Source organism: Strix uralensis, chromosome 10 (assembly GCF_047716275.1).
Source record: "Strix uralensis isolate ZFMK-TIS-50842 chromosome 10, bStrUra1, whole genome shotgun sequence".
NCBI lineage: Eukaryota > Metazoa > Chordata > Aves > Strigiformes > Strigidae > Strix > Strix uralensis.
In genome coordinates, this window is record NC_133981.1 from 21299667 (window position 1) to 21318927 (window position 19261).

The 19261-nt window shown below is 40.0% G+C and overlaps 1 protein-coding gene across 7 annotated transcripts in view; it reads left to right on the top strand.

The window, feature by feature from the left end:
- ATP2B2 (ATPase plasma membrane Ca2+ transporting 2) overlaps nt 1-19261 on the top strand; it is a 432424-nt gene that overhangs the window by 173841 nt on the left and 239322 nt on the right. Inside the window, exon 1 of one of the 7 annotated variants that reach the window (XM_074879685.1) lies at nt 7201-7432. The exons of 5 other annotated variants lie outside the window; for them this stretch is intronic. The gene's annotated coding sequence lies outside the window, so the exon portion shown is untranslated. Of the gene's footprint in view, nt 1-7200; nt 7433-7645; nt 8689-19261 lie in introns of those variants that run through there. One more of the 7 variants, XM_074879687.1, reaches the window with a different exon arrangement.

Here is a 19261-nt window from a genome sequence, read left to right on the forward strand (position 1 = left end):
AAGATTTGGGTCTGATATTTAGGTTAATATTTAATACTGTGAATAAATGTTTTTGTATAAATTATATTTGTAAGCAAATATTCATGATTACAGTGTCTATACCAATTATTTTTTTTAAGCTTTCATATTGTAAAGCTCAGAAAATAAATCCCTTTGCTAAAGAATTTGAACATTTATTTCAAATCTCTATATAATTGTGAATACAAATTTTGAGTTCTCCGAGTAGTATATTTATCTGTAAAAGCCACAAACAGCTGTCAAGATAATTTCAGCTCAGGTTTGACTCTAGAGTTGTTCAAGCTCCTGGAGTGGCTTTTGTGAGAGTTATTCCCAGGTGTTCTACTGGAAGTGAAAGGACCGATCTGTTGAAGTTAACACCTATTTTTTGGTTGGTTGGTTTGGCTGAAGTGCAGATGTTCTGTCAATCCTGTCACGAAAGGGAAGGGAAGGACAGGACTGGTGCAAACACGTTTTGGACTACCAACACGCTCCAGCCAATACCAGTGAAACCCTTCAAAGCGCTGGAGCGGGGCTGTGAGTAACCACAGGAAGGGAGGTGGTGGCTGCCAGCCCCTCGGGGAGCCCCGGTGATGTCACCCAGCACAAACTGACTGGTTTTCCTAAGGTTGTGGCATGGGAAAGAACATCGAGGTTAATAGTGATTTATGTGACAGGCAGGCTCCAGTTTCTTCTTTCCACACAGAAGAACATCAAGAGCTGTGTGTGTTGTACCTGGACTTTGTGGCCCTGCAGCAAGGAGTGACGGGTGGTGCTGGGGTGTGGGGACAGCCCCCCGAGGAGGCTTGGGGTTGCTCTGTGGTCCCCTCAGACGGGGCTCCCGCACACCCTGGGGGCTGCCCGGGTGTGCATCTCTCCATGCAGGATGATTACTGGCACTCACAGAACAGGTCACAGATACCCGCGGCTTAACAAAGCTTAACAGGTCAGACTGCTTTACCCAATAAGCTATACATAGACTTTTATCTTATTATATTGGAAAAAAACCCTCAACACAACAGAAGTAATTCCTTCAAGGTGATTAACTTCTAGGAAATATGTATCCTAGTTGTATTACTTGCTGAGCTATCGAAAGTCCTTATTTAATAGTTTGTTGAAATTTTGTTATCCTTTTTTAATTGTTGAGAGTGATTGAACCTTGTCCCACTGTTATTTCCCCTTATGTTAATCATTTGCTTTTACTAGAGTAATATAGTAAATAATGCTGATTCAGGCTTCAATTCTCAGCCATTTGATATAGTCTTAAAAAAAGACTTCAATGATAGCTACTCTCAGTCTAATGAGATGTACAGTAAGGATATCAAGGTATGTATGAAAAATCCATATATTGAAGAATGAAAGCTTAAAGAATGTCTTAAAAGGAGGATGCATTTTCTTACTAGTATTATTAACAAGCCATGTTTGTTCTTTAATTCTCTGCTATTACTTATTTTTGTCAAATCTGTCTGAAATATGACTATAATGGTTGAGCAATTTAAATAGAATAATGTTGGGTTTCTTTTTCAGGTACAATCCAAGGTCATAGTGTGACCTTGACACCAAGGTCATAGTGTAAAGGTGGTACTTCACTTGAGATTCATATTCATATCAAAGTCAGATGCAGTTTCACAGTAAAGGATGCTCCTTCAAATGCATCCTGGCTTTGAATATACTTTTCAAATAGAAGATAAGTGTTTCCTGTACAGAGCATTAGCCAGTTAAGAAGGAGAAACAACCTCTATAAAATTGTGGTAGTATTTTGCATCAGTGATATCAGGAGAACGTACGGAACCAAAATTCTTACTCTAAACTTCTCTGTTTTTTTCTGGGAGAATAATTTTGATGAGGTGGAGAGATGGATCCATGTAACCCATCTCTATATACAAAGTTTCAACCCCGTTTCCAAACATCCTTGAAAGGTAGGTTGTTTGAAATATGTAGTCTGATGCAAACTAGTGTGATCCTTTTTAATTGTAGAATCCTATAATCTGAATTTAAATGTCAGTATCCTACTAGTGCCTCTAAGGACCTATAATCTCCATTAAGACCAAAAAAGCAGTGATAGGAGACTGAAGAGGAACTGTAGCAGTCCCTTCCAGAACACAGCGAAGGGAACTCGTATGGTGGAAAGCCACAAATGCCTTCGGAGTCCCCCTACTAGTACCAATATATTATGTTAAGTAAACAGATTAATGCTAGAAGACAGCTGGCACAAGTCTGGTCTCAAAGACTGGCACATTTATGGGGTTTAAATGTGTACTCAATGAAAGGGTGATTTCTAAGCATATTGACTATCTCATTCTTCAGTTCCTAAAAGTTGTGGCACCCTCAGAAGATTATTCTTTAAAGCTCGTTAGGCCAGTTTATTGGTTAAATTTGTACTGAATGTCAAAAAATAGTTTCTCATCTGCATGTGATATGGAAGATTCTGTCTGTAAAGATTCTGTCTTTAAACTGGACAGAAGGTGGAATGCTCGGGTAATACTGTTTTCATATTCTTAGGAACATCTTAGACTGTTGAGATGATGAAGCAGCTGATTTCAGCTGTGGATTTAGGTTTAGCGGTATCAGATGTTGCAGATGCTTACTCTGGCAAATACAGATCACTTTGGAGGAGACTGTTAAGATGCTTCTCTGTCATTGCTGTGGTTAGGCAGTGAGCCAGGTTTACTTAAACTTTATTGGGAAGCTCAGGCTTATTAGTGCTGCTTCCAGTCATCTTGGCTTTCCTCAGGTTTTGTTCTTCTTGAAAGGGCCTAATGACCTTTCTTCCTGCTTGGGTGATCCTGAGAGTCTGGTTTTGTATGCTGAGCACTAATACTGTTGCAGGGAGGGGGACAGCAATGCCAGTCCAACCTTGTAGACATCTGCTCTTTTTGGGTGTGGCTGTTAGGGAATGGAAGAAGAAAAATTTGTGTATTCATAGATATCAGGTGGTGGAGATCAAAGGACGGGAGGTAGTGGCAGTGTTGGCTGACTGGTAGATTTCCTTTCAGATAGTGAGAAAGCTGGGATTCTGATCTAAGAAGTGAGCTGATCGAGACTGCAATAATTTATCAGTCAGAACAAGTAGTAATTTGTACAGTGAAATAAATGTGGTAGATATAATAGAACAGTTCAAGGCAACTATGAGCCTGTATGTTTTATATGCATGCTTCTTACCTCCTAAGCTTCAGTGCTTCACCAAGTAGACTCAGGTATGTCAAATACTGTTCCCTCAAAGGTAGGAAAGAGTTAACCAATCAAGCAACTTAAAACTGCTGTAATTTAAACTAGTGAATATACTTATTTTATAGTTAGAGAAATTGAAGCACAGTGGGATCAAGTGACCTACTAACATCTCATAGTAAAGAAATGGCAGGGCAAGTCCTTGAATTTGAGTGTTCTGAGGTCCCTCTCCTCTACTTGTTTTATTAGGTCATGTTGCTTCCTAGGATAACAACATGTTTGCGCAGTTTGGAAATGCAAGCTGTTTCTTTGCAGAAATATTACTGCAGAATGTTACAAAACTGGAGAAAACACCAAGTCTGAAAACAGATTTAATTCTTGTTTTTAAAATGTAGCAAATGAGATTAAAAAATATGAAAGGCTGCCAGTCTGCTGTTCCAGTTTAAGTATCTGGGTTGTGATTAGAAAAATATTAGAAATCTGCTGCTGATTTCCAGTGCTGTTCCTCTGATTGGACAGCCTCACTGAAAAGGAGGTCTTGGTCCCCAAGATCCTGAAAGAGGAATTAAAATTATGTTCCTGCGTTTCCTGTCATTAATTATCTCATAAAGACCTTGAAATGTGCTTATGATGTCTATCATCAGCACATACGGAATTAAATTTTTCTCCAAAGAAATTAGGTAGACTCTTGCCTCTGAATATTTTCTGACTTGTCACTTGAAGTTTTACTGGAGAAGCAATTTTCCAAGTCACATTTCAAGCTCAGCAGCTAAAGTCGCATTCCATTCACATCCAATAAGCATTGTTGTGTATTTTAAACTTAGTCCCAAGAAGCATCTTTCTATTTTTCTGCTCCTTTTCTGCTCCATTTCCACTCCTTGCCCCCAAGTTAAGGTGTTAAATTGTTCTTCTGTCAGAGCTAAATAATACACCCCTGGATGCGTTAATAGGCTTGCAGATGCGCTGACAAATCTTCATTTCAGGAGAGGCACTGTTCAGACGTTATGTTGTTTTGCAATGCTTCACTATTAAATTTTATGATGAAATATCTAGAAAAAGCACCAGCTAACATCGTAGCCATTTTGAGTTGCACATGCAGAAAGCCAAGTGAATTGGAAAATTTTACTTTTTTTCACTGTTGTGTTTAAAAAAGTAAGAATACCCCAAAATTTTAAATTCTGAGGTCGGAATATTACTGTTGGTACTCTTTACTAGATGGCCCATTTCTGGGGGTGGAATTGCTATTTTTAGCTTTGGCTGTAAGATTCCAGTGTTATCTACCTGCTACGTATAGCAGGTATTCCCTGTGTTGAGTGGTTTTGTAACTTTGATGGCAGTGAGCGCATACTAAGCTCTGCAGCTGGAACCTCATTCTTATTGCAGGAACCAGACGGCTTCCTGGCATTGACTTGCAGTAGTGCTGGTGTCTAGCAGCAGCAGAAAGGAGGTGTAGCATTTCTGAAGAGGTTTCACTTTGTAGCTTTAAGTAAGGACAAATATAATGTGAGTCTTCATTCATAGCTTCTTGATTCAAAACCAGGGCAAGCTCCCAGCGTGGTGCATGGTGCCATGGCAGAGTAGTTCAGTTCTTACTCCAGAAAGTGCATCTTCTGGGGTTGAGAGCAGCACTAGTGGTTGGCCTCCTGTTGCCCAGGTGGCAACGGGATGACAGTGTTGTGATGAAGGCAGCACCAACACTAGCAGTAAAATACACACAGCGCTGTGAACAGGCTCCAAACTGATGAGCCTAGCAGAAAGGTTAATAGCTTGTTCATCTGATGTGGTATGGTACTTTTGAGGCCCTCCATTAAATGAGCACTGAGAATATTCATGTGAAAAATTGTTTGATTGGATTTGGTATATAATAATATGTTCAAACAAGGATTTTTTTTTTTCCTTTTGAACATTTTTGTTGTTGTTGTTTTCCTCCTCTTCTTATTCCCTTGCCTATTCTGTTAAAAATAAGAATTACGAGTATTTCCTGATTTAATGTAGACATTAAGGTTCTCTACCTGGGCTGAAGTTTCTGTAGTATGATACACAGTCTTTGAGAGCAGCAGTCCTCAAGCTGGCAACAGCTTGTATGGAACAAGTTTTTATACTGTGTTTAATTTCTTTAAACTATTTCTCTATTCATCCAGGAAAGACAGTTTAAAAAAAAACCGCAACAACTTTAATGTGTTTTGGTACTGTGTCAATCAACCTTTTCTTGCTTTTCAAATTGTCTTTAAAGTTTGTACTGAAAAAATGAGGTTTAGTAGCCAAATAAATGTGGATTATCTTAGTTTCTTCCTGCTTTTCTGACAGCAGTGGAGGTCACCAACATTTATGGGTCTTGGACCTAAGCACAACACATCTTGAATATAACACTTCTATGTGCTGTTACTGTTTTGTTCAATGCTTGAATTCAGTTTTGAGCCTTCATTCCATACTCCTTAAAGCTGCAGTTTGTACTAAAGACTTGCTAAGAAAAAGGGGACACGTGTCTCTGCTTAATATAACACAAAGTCACTGCATATAGTGTCCTGGCATGCATGTAATTGCCTGTAGCTTTCTAATGATCAAGGCAGTTTCACATGAGAAAAATCTGCATCGATCCTAGTCCTGATTTACATTTTACTTCATTAGAAAAAAAAAAAATTGATCAGCATAGATAAAACTCCTGATCAATGATCCTAGGTCTTTTTTTTTTTTTTTTTTTTTTTTAATAGCTTCCATTTTGGTGCAGTGCAGTACAGACTTTTGGTTTAACTGGCTGAATTGATATTCTGAGCAGCGAGTAAGGCAGGATGACAGAGCATCAGCACAGCTACTCCTATTAGTGCTCAGAGAGGTACGCTTCCTTGCAATTGCCCCTTCTGTCCAAGACAGAGTGAAGTCACGAACCACTGCTGTCCTAGGATACTACAGAAAAGATTCCAACTTTTATGTATAGTGTTTTATACATACTCCAAGAAAAACATGATCTTTTTCTGTGTTTAGTCAGTATCAGGATTGAATGGGTTGAGGTACAGAATTTGGAGTTGCAGTTTGAACACGGTACACATAGTAATCACAGTTTACTTTGAAAAAAAGAAACTTACACAGAGAATGTTATGCTTTTTAGAGGATTGATGTCTCTGTCATATTTTTAGTACTTGGATTTTATTTTTTTTTGCACAACCATAACACAGTATTCCATTGCAAAAGCCTTTCACATTTCAGAGTGCTGCATGTGCTAATAATTCAAAATAACAGGTAGATTTTTTTTTTTTTTTAGAAATAATACATGATAGTAAGAAGTTCTAAATAAAATCCACTGATTCCTCAAAGTGTAAGGCTGTTGTTATCATGAGGCAGAGTGCTTTATTTTATAGGGTTTCAAAAAAAGAAAGAAAAAAAAAAAGGCAGAAAGCTACTCTGGCATGCATGTATGGTTTTACAGCATATGCTAATGGGACCAGATCAGATGAAACAGGAGGCTGTTTTACATGCTTCTCCTGTATGGGTTTTAGGTTTCTGGAAGGCATGACAGAAACCATCGCACCCTGCAAGAATTTTTTGGTATTTTCATTCTGATCAACACTGTTCTTCTCTAAGCAGAAAGGGAGCAAGAGGCGGGGAGCAAGCCGTGTCTTTGCAGAAGGTGACTGTGGAGTAATTCGTGGGAGAGACATGTTGGAGCTGCCGAGGGGCGGTGGGGGGGCAGAGCCCGCCGGCACCGGGAGGGCTCCGCGCTGCCCAGCCCGGCCCCGGCAGCCCGCGCCCCGCTGCGGGGGTGCAGCGCACTTGGAGCTCCCCTCGCTCCCCTCGCCCCCTTCGTCCGCCACCTTTGGTTCCCCCCCGCTTCCTCCTCAGCTGATAGCGATAGGACTTGACAGCCCTTGTCCTTGACGGTCTCTCCCGTTTCGGAGTAAGTGGCATATTCCTGGTCGCTTGCCATCTTCCGTTTTTGTCATTATCCCAAGGGAAGTATTAAAATCACAAACAACAACATGGTGGTTCGGTCCATTTTTCTTTCAGCCACACGTTTTCTCTCCCTGCTCCGCCTGCCGAGCGCCTTCCCTCCTCAGCAGCCGTGCCCTGCAGGCAGCGGCCGCCCTCCCGCGCCCCGGCGGCGCGATGCTGGGGCGGCAGCCGCGGTGCCCCCCCGCCCGCCGCGGTGGTACAGTCTGCAGAGGCACCCCGCGCCGCCCGCCCGCCCCAGCCAGCCCGCACAGATGCCGAACCGCGATTACTCCGCTGGGTAATTGAAATCATTTTGGATTTGTGATGATATCTTAGCCAAGTAAGTAGCGACAGCCACAGCATGAGAATAATAATAATGATGATAATAAAAAAAAAAAAAAAATCTTTCCCCGTTCCGTTCTGAGCTTGTTTATTTGGCAATTTGCTTCTCGGGAAGGCGCAAGCTGATGAGAAAATGGTGTGGAGATCGGGTCTGGGTGATGCGTTAGATTGTGGTTCATGCCCTGTGAATCTCTGGAAAGGTAATGCTGCAACTTCTGTAGATTATTCTGTAAGGTCAAAGAGAAACTGCAGAGCTAAAAGGCACTCTTGCATCAGAAATCATTCACTGAGATGTTGTAGGTTGAAAATTCAGTATGATCTTGTTGTTTTTTAAACATAGGGGCTTCATTTTGATTAAATCTGTTATTTAGTGATGAGGAAAGCACGTGGATGAGATTTTGCTTTTATCATCGCCGGTAAGAATCGGATATGCCTTTTTCAGAAGTGAAGTGCAGGAAAGACACTAAAATCTGAGCACTACAGTTTGACTTCTTTTTTTTTTTTTTTTTTTTTTTTTCTTCTCTAACTTTAACTAATGTTCTCTTAGGATGGGCAAAGACATTTCTTGTTAGGAAAATATGTAATCCTCAACTGGGTCTATTTATAGAGCCGCTTATAGTTTTTCAATGTGTATGTTTGAGAGTAAAGGGCACACAGAATTAAAAAACCCCAAACATTGCCTTTCTATTGAAATGGATTAGAAAATACTGTTAAAGAAACAGGGAATTTTGTGTAATTTCTTTTAAGCATGCATGATGTTTCCTATGGTAAGGTGGGGAAAGGCTTTCTGTGGTGTGTGGTACAATAACTAAAAATTTTGACAGATTTTTCTTTAAATATTTTTTTTTTTTTTTTTTTAAAGAAGAATCAGCTGCAAATCCCTGAATACTGCAAGGAAAAGCTTTAGGCTGTTCATGAAACATACAACTCTTTCACAGAAAGCATAAGATTCCAGGAGTCATTTCCTATTATGTAAAGGGAGATTCTGTGCGTTTGATCCCAGGCTGCGGTGCGGGCAGTGCCCTGCCCTGCCCAGCGGTGCGGGCAGCCCTGCCCTGCCCTGCCCTGCCCTGCCCAGCGGTGCGGGCAGCTCTCCCAGCCGCTGCTGGACTGACTTTAAGTTGTCCTACCCTAGCGGGGCAGCCGCTTGGCCGTTCCCGAGGACCAAGGAGATGATGGCTGTAGGCGGTCCTGTGGCACTTGCGCAGCCAGGAGCAGATGCTTAGCCCCGTACTCCCCAATACCTTCTGGAGGGTAAGTATTGAAGTTACTGAAAGGGAATGGGTATTCTTTCGTGGTAAAACTGTTCATTTTACCGTACACATGCATCCACAGAGCTGCGTGCTTATTAGGACTTGTGGTCATTTGACCTCCTGATTACACTGTTAGGGACTCTGTTAAAGGATTGCAGAGATATTACACAAGTTAGGATGTTTGAAAGATAGCTGGCACACTTAACATGGAAAAACTGCGCTTTTATTGCTGGGATTTGTGGTTAACATTAGATGCAGTATGAAATTGATAATGAGGGCTTTTTGTTAGTCTTTGCTTAGCAAAAGGAGATTACAGATCTGCTTCATGGTCCACATGTGTTGTTTTTTTTTTTTTTTTTGGTTGAGATGCATTCCTGATTAGCATTTAATTTGTGAGAGGTCATCCATATGCATGACTAGCTCTTGTATCTTGCTCTGAAATAACTGTTTGACTCGGGTATCCAGCAGGTCTTTGATCACATACACCTTTTACTTTGTTCATGTTCCTCGCATTTTAATTGAAATTGCTACCTGTGAAGAAGTGTTTCATATTTTCCCTGTAGTGCTGGTAAAATGAATAAGTTTGTGAATAAGGCAGTAAAATGAGGCTTGTAGATAAGTTGTGTATAGTAATGCAGCATGAATATTCCCCCCCCCCCCTTTTTTTTTTTTAAAATGTGCCCCCTTTTTCATCCTTTTCGTATATCTTTCTTCATTTCTGTGGAGAATTGATTTGGCCCATATCAGTGGTAAATATACTTGCATTTTCACAGAAAAGGTAGTTTTTTTTCTATTGCAAATCGAAACTGAATGATATTTCTCATGCTTTCTGCATATATAAAAAGGTTTCATGCATGTATATTGAAACAGCTTGGAAGAGTTTCATCCTTCTCAGTAGGATTACAGGTTACGGAAGACATGGTAATGATGAACTAGGTGTCACACTGGGTTTTTAAGACCTTCCGTGAAGTGACTTTTGTGAGTGCTTTTTTCTTTTAAATTTCATATCACGTATCTAGGAAGCAGTTTTGAAGGGTTATTTTTTACCTTGTGTCTTCCCCCAGCATTTAAAATATACAGTTTATCTTATCCAGTGCTGTTGAATTGGGGATACAAACGTTTTTGTAATCATACTAAAAAAAATATATGTGTCTGAATACTGAAAATGTGAGCATACATTCTGCTAATATATAAGAATGTTACAAGTGTTTTCACTTTTTTGTTTTCATCCTGCAGTTCATATTGTGAAATGTCAGTTGTGTATGTATTACATTGTGAAATAAATGTAGAAGTCGTGACCTTGTAACTATCTCTCACACTCACTGAAACCCCATTGTACTGCAGTAGGACTCCAGCAGCTGATAGTTCTGTAAATTGAACCCACCTCCTTTTAATAAATGTAAATACCTTCACAGGTTGGACTTAAAATAATGTTCTGAAGGGAAGAAAGCAGTTTATTTGATTCACCTGACTGTGGAACCTTGTAGAGAATAAGCTTGCCTTTTGCCAGATTTTTCATTGTATTTTCAAGGAGAGACAAAGAAGGATATTACAGTTCACTGGAATTTAGCAAGTATTTGTATGCCTTTCTGGCTGATTGTTGAAAGTGAACAAAAATTAATTACATTCATATTATACGTTATCTGATCAACCGGAATAAACCCCCCTACGATTAAAATTATGCATTTCTGAATAATTTTAATACGTCAGTTGAAAAAGGGGTTAAAAAAATAGCTAAGGATGATTATGATTAAATCATCTGCTCCTAGAGAGGTGTTTTGTTTAATTCATATATTACAATGTGTTGCTAAAGCTTAAAATAGTCTCTCATGCTTTCATTAAGATTCTTTTCTTGTTGAGCCAAGAAGGTAGCAATGAATCCACTCTGAATGGAGGCTCCCTGTCAGTATGGCTGAGTTGCAAATCGAGCAACAGAAATCTGTGTGACCGGGATAGTTCCGCTGCCTCTGCAGCACCTGCAGTCCAGGCGTTGTGCTTGCGATTAGGAAACCTCAGCTTGGATTCAACTTGCCAGGGCTTTATTACGCACAGCAGGGATGCTCAACACTGAGGACTGTATAGAATTTATCCTTGTGTATCACCTATGTATACATTGTGTTCAAAGAGAATATATCCTTAGTGGAACGGTTGCATAATAGAACAGAATTTCTTCCTAGATAGGTTATGTTTTGTATGCTAGATTTCTTCATAAGCAAGTATATATAAATAAAAGGATATATAGGCTTATATAGGTTATATAAATATATAGGCTTTAATTTCATACATAAAGCAAGGAAGATAATCAATAGCATTTTATTGTAATTTTTATTTTAAAGCTTGGTGCCCTTTTGTACAAAGCATAAACACATGATACAATTTTAAGAGCTGTGGGGGTTTTGAATGAAGTTTTACTGGTTTTACTCATGTCTAGGGGAAAAAAACATGCTTTTAATGTTATTTTTGTTGATGTATGATCTTGTTTGGTATATTAAAATGGGAGATTTGCAGTTGAAGAAAAAGAAACAGTTTATAATAAAAGGGTTGGGAATGAAGCGCATTTTAAAGTAGCCCAATAATAGGAAAATAGTTCTGAGAGGCTGCCATCGCTGTAAAATGCAGGACTTGTTCCTTCATAACACTGCAGATCAGTGAAATATGAAGACTCAGAAGTGATGTGGGATGTCTGCTTCAATATCAGAGTTTCCATAGTTGAGAAATGGTAATCGAGTTACAAGATACTTCCCTTCTATCACATCGTATATGAACAAGTTCATCCTGTTGATAATATGTTTTTCCATGTTTTTAAAGTAGCCATTGCATGGGTAAAACATATCAGGATTGTGCACCAGGATATTGGAGAAATCCTAGAAGCAGTTCATGTGAAAACCTAGAAGAGGACCAACAGTAATAATTGTGATTTATTTCAAAGAGTTTGTGCGTTTTTTACCTATTGTCTCCTTTCCACACATGGTGAAGGTGAAATAGGTAGAGAAGCTAGCTGATTTCAGTCACAGAAACACAGAATAGTTGAGGCTGGGAGGCATCTCTGGAGATCGTCCAATCCAACCCCTCCTGCCCAAAGTGGAGTCACCTATAGCAGGTCGCTCAGGGCTATGTTCAGCTGGGTTTTGAGTATCTCCAAGGATGGAGACTCCACAATCTCTCTGGTTAACCCGTGCCAGTGTTTGACCACCCTCACAGTCTTTTCACCTTTAAACGGAATTTTCTATGTTTGTTTGCTCTCATTGCCTTTTTGCCTTTCACTGGGCACCACTGAGAAGAGTCTGGCTCCATCTTTACTCTTTCCCATCAGGTGAGATATACACCTTGATAAGGTTCCCCCTGAGCCTTCTCCAGGATGAACAGTTCCAGTTTTCTCAACCTCCAACTTGCATATTAGGTGCTCCAGTCCTTTTATCATCTTTGCATCCCTTCATTGGACTCACTCCCGGCAGTCCAGGTCTCTCTTGTACTGGGAGACCAGCACTGGACACAGCACTCCAGATGTCTCGGCAGCACTGAGCAGAGGGGAAGGCTCACCTCCCTCGGTGTGTTGGCAGTGCTCTGTCTAATGCAGCCCAGGAGGCTGTTTGTCACCTTTGCTGTGAGGACATGTTACTGATTCATGATCAACGTTGGGTCCCCCAAGAACCCCATGGTCTTTTCTGCAAAGTTGCTTTCCAGCCAGTTGTCTCCCAGCCTGTCCTGCCTGGGGTTATTTCTCCCCAGGGGCAGAAGTTTGCACTTCCCTTTGCCAGACATGCTGAGGTTCCTGTCGGTCCGTTGCTCCAGCCCACCGAGGTCCCTCTGAAAAGCAGCTCAACCATCTGGTGTTACCTACCACACCTCCCCGTTTTGTATTGTCTGCGAACATGCAGAGGGTGCACTCAGTTGTGTCACCCAGGTCATTAATAAAGACACTCTGCTATTGCATTGCAAGAAGTCACTTGGAAGGAGAGGATTAGACCTGGAACCGCAGTTTCAAGATTTAGCCCAGAACTGAAGCTGTGTTACTAAAAAATGCCAAAATATGGTCAATATCGTGGATATGTTTACGATTAAGAGTGTGGAAGTTGCAATATTGAAGTCCAATACACTGCATCAGCATCCTAGATGCACTTTGGTATGTATGTAAACGTTTTTGAGGATGAAGATCGGTGATTTAGGTTTACTAAAAACTTATGTATTAAAGAACGAAGACTCGCAGCTGATGAAGTAGTTTCAGTTGATAATTTAATTCACTGCGTTTCAGTTAGTGAGTTAAAAATAAAACATATGAAACGAATTAAAAATAAAATGAGTTTTAGTTCAATATGATTTGAATCTTGGTGAAAAATCTATCACACAAAATGAGGAAACAGGATAGGGAAGATGCTTATCTGATGGATGTTGAGCAAAGAGATATTTCAGTATGGTCATCTCCTGTCCAGTTCACTGGCCTTCCTAGTTCCTGACCTCTGGAAATTAGGTATTTGAAGTAAATGACACTCCTCATATATACACTTCATCTGAGAAGATTTTTACTTACACGAGAGCTGTCTTCAGTATAAGTTATCTTCTGTGCCCTTATTTGAATTGTGCTCCATAGTACAATTTGGTGCAAACTTTGTACCTCAGTTTAGGACAAGATATAGCATTTTAAATATCTTGAAGGATTTCCTCCCTCTGTATACCCCAGCCAGACTCTGATAGGACATTTCCCACCTTGTTGAGACAACAGTCGGCTTACCACAGTTGGCAAGTAGTGGTTAAACTGCCCATTGGGCTGGTTTAACAAATAGTTTAGGTGAAAGCTAAGTCCCTCTGCCTACTAACATAGCACTGTCAATTTATAATAGAATGGGAATTTTATACTGGCCTTTAAACATAAGGTCAGACAGAGTCAGTCTTAAGTGTTCTGGGAAAAATGTAAATAGAAATAAGTCAACCTCTTCCCATTAGCCAACAGGCTCATTGAAGCAGATCCAGGATATGAAGCACCACAAGTGGTAGGCTCATGCTGACCAGGAGTAAGAGCTTGCTGACAGGGTGAACGCACTCAATCCAGGAGAGCTGTGTCAGCCAGCTGTCACAGGTGAGGCAGGAAATGACAGCCTGTACTGGATTTGGATACTGGGGTTTAATAGAGATCCAACAAGTTTAGAGCTTTTACCCTACTTGATCTTGCACACAGGCTGTCCTAGGCATCCCCTGGCATTTGTCTCCATGTATCTCTCAGAACTCCAGGATCTCCCCTTACTTCCAGGGTCTTTTGTCCAGTCTTCACTTTTTTATCCCAGGTGCCTTTCTCTTCTCTGAGATGTTTTCTTTAGGGAGCACTTTCATTCAGCCTCCTCTTCCTTCTGGAACTTGAGGGCCTCAGTTTTCCAAATCTTAGTAGTCTCTGTGCAGAAGCACAACATGTGGTCAGCCTCTTTTGGTGGTGCTGTCCCATGTCTCTTCATTAATTGGATGTCCCACTGTTATTTAGTCCAGGTATTATCAAAATTTGCAACCAGCACGTTCAGGTTGCTGCTGGCAAGAAGCAGGCTTGTGCATCAGAGTTGAACAGTTTTAGACATTCTTACACCCTCCCACTCATCCAATTATCTGCTGCATTCTGCATTTAAGTCATCTTTCACCTACAGCTGTAGCGTGCTTCTCCACAAATAGGAATGGTGAGGACCTCCACTCCTGTTGCCTTGATTACCTCAGGCTACTGCCTTTCGAAAGCAGACGTTGCCATCCAGCCTTTGTTGCAGTGGGTTTCTGTGCATTAGTGGACCTTGAGAAGAGTTACGCTTTACAGAAGTATGGCGACTGTTTATTTTGGCACGTGCAATGTATATTGTTTGGCTTACAGGATGGATGAATGTGATGCAGTGGTCACGCTCAGCATCTAACTAACCTTGACAGAAACACTGATGCTGATGAAGCACAACAAAAATACGCTGCTACCGTTACGACTTGACTTTCAGAATGGTACACTTTGTGTCACATAGGTCATTAGAAGAGAGCAGTGTTCCCAATAAACTGTTCCAGCCTACTTGGGAAATGTGTGATCCCAAATGTCAGGAGGCAACATTGATTTGTGTCCTTTAAGTCAGTTTAGGATGAAACTGTTGTCCTGGCCGAGGACAACTATTTAATTTTACACTGCATGCTTACTACATTCCTTTCCTCTGCCTGAATTATAATGAAGATTTTGCATATTGTTCTAAAAATATATCAAATGATGTTTTATATTAAGGGACCAATGCAATGTAATTACAATGAAATAATGACTTTGTGTTGCTTTTCACAATGAAATGAGATTGTCATCCTCCCTCCCCCCAGTACTTAAAGGAGTACGTATTCATGCATAGTTTAGCTAACGTGGGAAATTCGAAGAAGAATTGCACACAGCTTCTTAGATGCAATGCAAATTGTTGCACTACCCAAGGAGGGCATTTGCGTTATGGTAGGACTAGTTGCCTCTGTAATGCAGTAAATTGTTATGTAGAGAACTGCAGGATAAAATGGTAGTGCTAAATCAGCATTGCTGAATAAGATGGCTGAAAATGCCATGAAAATGTACTATTGGAGCAGGAGGATTATAGAAGTAATGATATGCCTATTTTCCATGCAGTATACCTCCCAGCTTTCTGTATAGGCTTGGGGGCAAACTCTTAGTGTTGCAGGTTATTTTTTTTGGTTCATACTAGATGTTTGGTGCCTCTCTCAACCCCACACTGCCTTATTTTGCATTGGGCGGGACAGAGCTCCTTGTCATGGAGGGGCAAGGCAGAGGGGGCTGCCTTATGTGTCCTGGATTGACCTGAAAGAACACAGAAGGACTGCCCTAATATTTATTTCTATTGCAGCATCAAGAATTCCCCTTTAGGGCATAGGGGGTTTGAGCTGGTATTTCATTACTAAGCATATGTGGAGAGCTGTTAGTCCCCAGAGCACTCATTTTACGTGTATGCACCAGTATTTGCAGAATTTTGGTTCATTCAAAATAGTATTGGGTGTTTCTATCTATTCTCACGGTGCTTAAATATTAGAGATAGAATGTGGACGGGTGGAATTTATTTTACATGTTTGGGCTGAACTGGGAAGACAAAAAAGTATATTTTTTTTCCAGGAATATGTGATATAACAGTAGGTGACATGTAGACAGAGACCACTGGAATCTGTCTCAAATGGAAGTTCTTTCAATGTGCAGGTGGGACCTGCCTCGTACCCAAGCTGGGGGGGAAGCTTAGGTGGGCCAGCTGCTGCCTGTGGCTGGTAACAGACTTGACCTTGGTGAAGGAACAGTGTGTTAATAGAGACAAATTCTGCTCAGATTGTTAAAAAAGGTACTCTCTGCTGCAAAATTGAATTGCTGCCTATTTCTTTGGTTAGCTTCTTAAGAATCTTAATAGAACTGTTCATTTAAAGAAACTATGGTTACTATGCCATTCCCTACCTTGTTATGGATCCCCCAGCGATGTTTACAAAATAACAAAAAAAGAGCCAGCAGCCTCACTAAGGGACATATAAAATCTGCAATGCAGAAGTAGGATTATATATTTATCTGACTTCTCATGTAGACAGATGATTAATATAGTACCAACTACAGGGTTTATAGCTTGGTATATCATTAAGGTTCCCTGTAACTCTAATGTGAAAAGATAATAAATTAAGTGTCCTCTTCCCTGCCCTTGTCCTCCTTTTTCTAGTTTAGAAATACACTTAGAAGTATTAATCTGAAAACATGATTCTGATACCAGAGCTGAGAATGGAAAGAAATGAAAGAGAAAATGGAAGACATCTGAAGTGTTTTTTCTTGAACCTTTTGAAGCATTAAAATTGAGTGCACGAGGTCTTAACATACAAGCCTCATTTACATATCTTCTTTTGGATTAAGAGGGTATCTTTAAAAATATTGCTAGGAAAGTATTTTTGGGGATGTTTTCTTTTTTTCCCCACGTGTTAGAGAAAACTAGAATATAATTTCTTAATCAGGTCCAGTTTCCTTCTAAGGAAATCTTGTTCCCCTCCTTTATCTTATCTGGAGCAGATGAAAGATGCAGATACAGGACATGTTAAAGTTTTTATTATTAATAAGGTAAGTAGCAGTACTTTTGGAGCTTTAATTACCAAACCCTGAGAGAAGGGTAATTATATTTAAAATAAAACTGAATGAGAATGCTATGAGAGAACAAATGATAAAGTAACTAGAAATGCACATACATATTATTCCTTTAAAACAAGGCACTTTATATTGGGAGAGAGTACCGCTGGTATCTCTCTTGAGATCCTCTTTCTTGTCATCAATGGGAATCAAAGAAGATTAGGGTCTGTGACTCTGTATAAAGCCTCTGTGCCAGATTTATTTCATGAAGTGAAATATAATGCCTAACCCTACTCTCTCTAGGCAGAGGCATGACCCAGGGGTTGTGACACTGGTGTAAAAATTGAAGTGGTATGCTCAGTGCTGAAACTGGTAACACAGAAACTGGAAACTCTGCAAAAGGTCTTCTGTTAATTAGGACAGTTTTCATCTTGAAGCTTGCTTGAGAAGACTTCTGAGCAAATAGGAAAGGGATAAGTCTTTCAACATAGAGAAGAAAATACATATGTGTGTGTGTATATATATGCATACACGCATATATATAAAAGCACCCCACATAGAGAGCAGTTGCTATAAAATCCTTTTTATTGTTTAGTTTACTGTGTAGTTTAATTCCATTCAAAGTTATTCTTTCAGTGGTTCACTTGAAAACAATAACAATTTGTTCCCTCCCACATACAAGATCCACTCCCTTCCTCAGTAATTCTTGTTTGACCTTACAACTAGTTCTCTAGAAACTTTCATACCAGCTGCCAGATATTTCTGTTTAGGAGTTACCCTCAGGAGTGCTAGCAACACATTACCATGTTGGTCTGCTTTTTGCATTTGTTCTGTAGCGAGTGTGGAGCCTCAAAGCTTGAGGTCTTAGTTAATTCGAAATTTTATATGAATTTGACTTTCTCTCCCATGGCTCTGTTTTTTTATAGCAACCAAGTCCCACTATGGTAATAAAAAGACAAATACGGGAACACTTGTGATTGCTTGAGATAAAAATTTCTCAGGAGCTGTGGAATTCATTCCTGCAGAAGACTGGACAGACCATGGAATGAACCTCTTCCTCCATTAAGTCACACCACAGAAAACATCTATGGTGATGCCCATAAGGGCTTGATGAAACTGTTTTTAATTTGACTTAGGAAGGAAGAGGGGGTGTATCCTACTCTTTTTTTTTTTTTTTTTTTTTTTTAAATCTCTGAGGTGAAACAAACCCAATAGAAGTCTAGAAATAGTGACTCTCCCCTGAACATATTAGTATATGACTTAAAGATTGTTCGGCTTCCATGGGAAAGGCAGAAGGTGTGATATTCTGTGCTTGCCCATGAGAAAAAGTCTCATAAGGAAAAAATGCTTCGGCCAGTGACAGTGGTTTAGAGGGTTTTTGAGCTGCTTAGAGGATGGGAAAATTCCTGATGTAATTAAGGTATTTTTGAGGGTCTGCTACTGGTGGCAAATTCTTCTGTCTGTCTTGCTGCAAACTGAAGTCTTGACCCTAGAAAGCCTCACAGATGTTTACAGTAAGAGTTTATGACTGTAGCTATATGACTCTGTGATGCTGGCATTGGAAGAAGGCTTTTACGGCACAGCTCTCTGGTCCTAGTGTACAGGCATGACAGTAGTTGTGAGGATCTTACCCAAGGAGTAAAGTAAATACATAAACAAGTAGCGACAGGGAAATAAACCAACTAAAAGTCCTGTATGTCTGATTTTAAAATCTCTTACATGCATTCTCACGACATGTATGGAGTAGTACAGCTGCTATCAGTCTGTCCTTCGTATATCCATACAATCTGCATGTCCCAAAAGACTTCAGCAATGACTTGCCTCCCTTGAGCCTCATCATCAAAGCCCAGCAAGGTTGATTTTAGCTCTTCATCTCTCTTAAATATATACCCATAGGAGAAATGTAATTTGCTGTGTGTCTTTGCAAGACTTTTTAAGATGAGTTATTGAGAATTGAGGTCATGCTGGTTCAGCCTGGCAGCTGAGTCCCTGTGCTTGGTTTCTCCATAACCAATGTCTCCTTAGAAATCTTTGACTCGGATTTCTTGCTTGACTGTGTGGCACAGTCTTATCCCCTTTCTTCAGACTGATGGTTGTATCGGTTGTTGTTGCTTGTTGATCTTCTTCAGCATCATCTGCTTTCATTAGCATTTTTGAACAAAGGAATGAATCAGAATAAATCACAACTAATAGAAATATAGGAACAGATTATCATTTTGCAAAGCTGAACTCTCTCAAAGGAGATTACATATTTAAATTGAACAAATACAACTTCATAAATAAACCAAATCAAACATCATCTAATTTTACTTTTGAAGCCAAGTAATTTTAATCCATACTCAGCTTCTCGTATAAATATTTCCCAACTCAGTTTTATTCTTTGAAGCATTCTTATTCATATTTAAAAAACAAAAATGTGCCAAACTGAACCACAGTTGTGTATGCTGAATAAATGTAAAAGCTTGGGTATATTACATAATAATCTGAGAGTTGG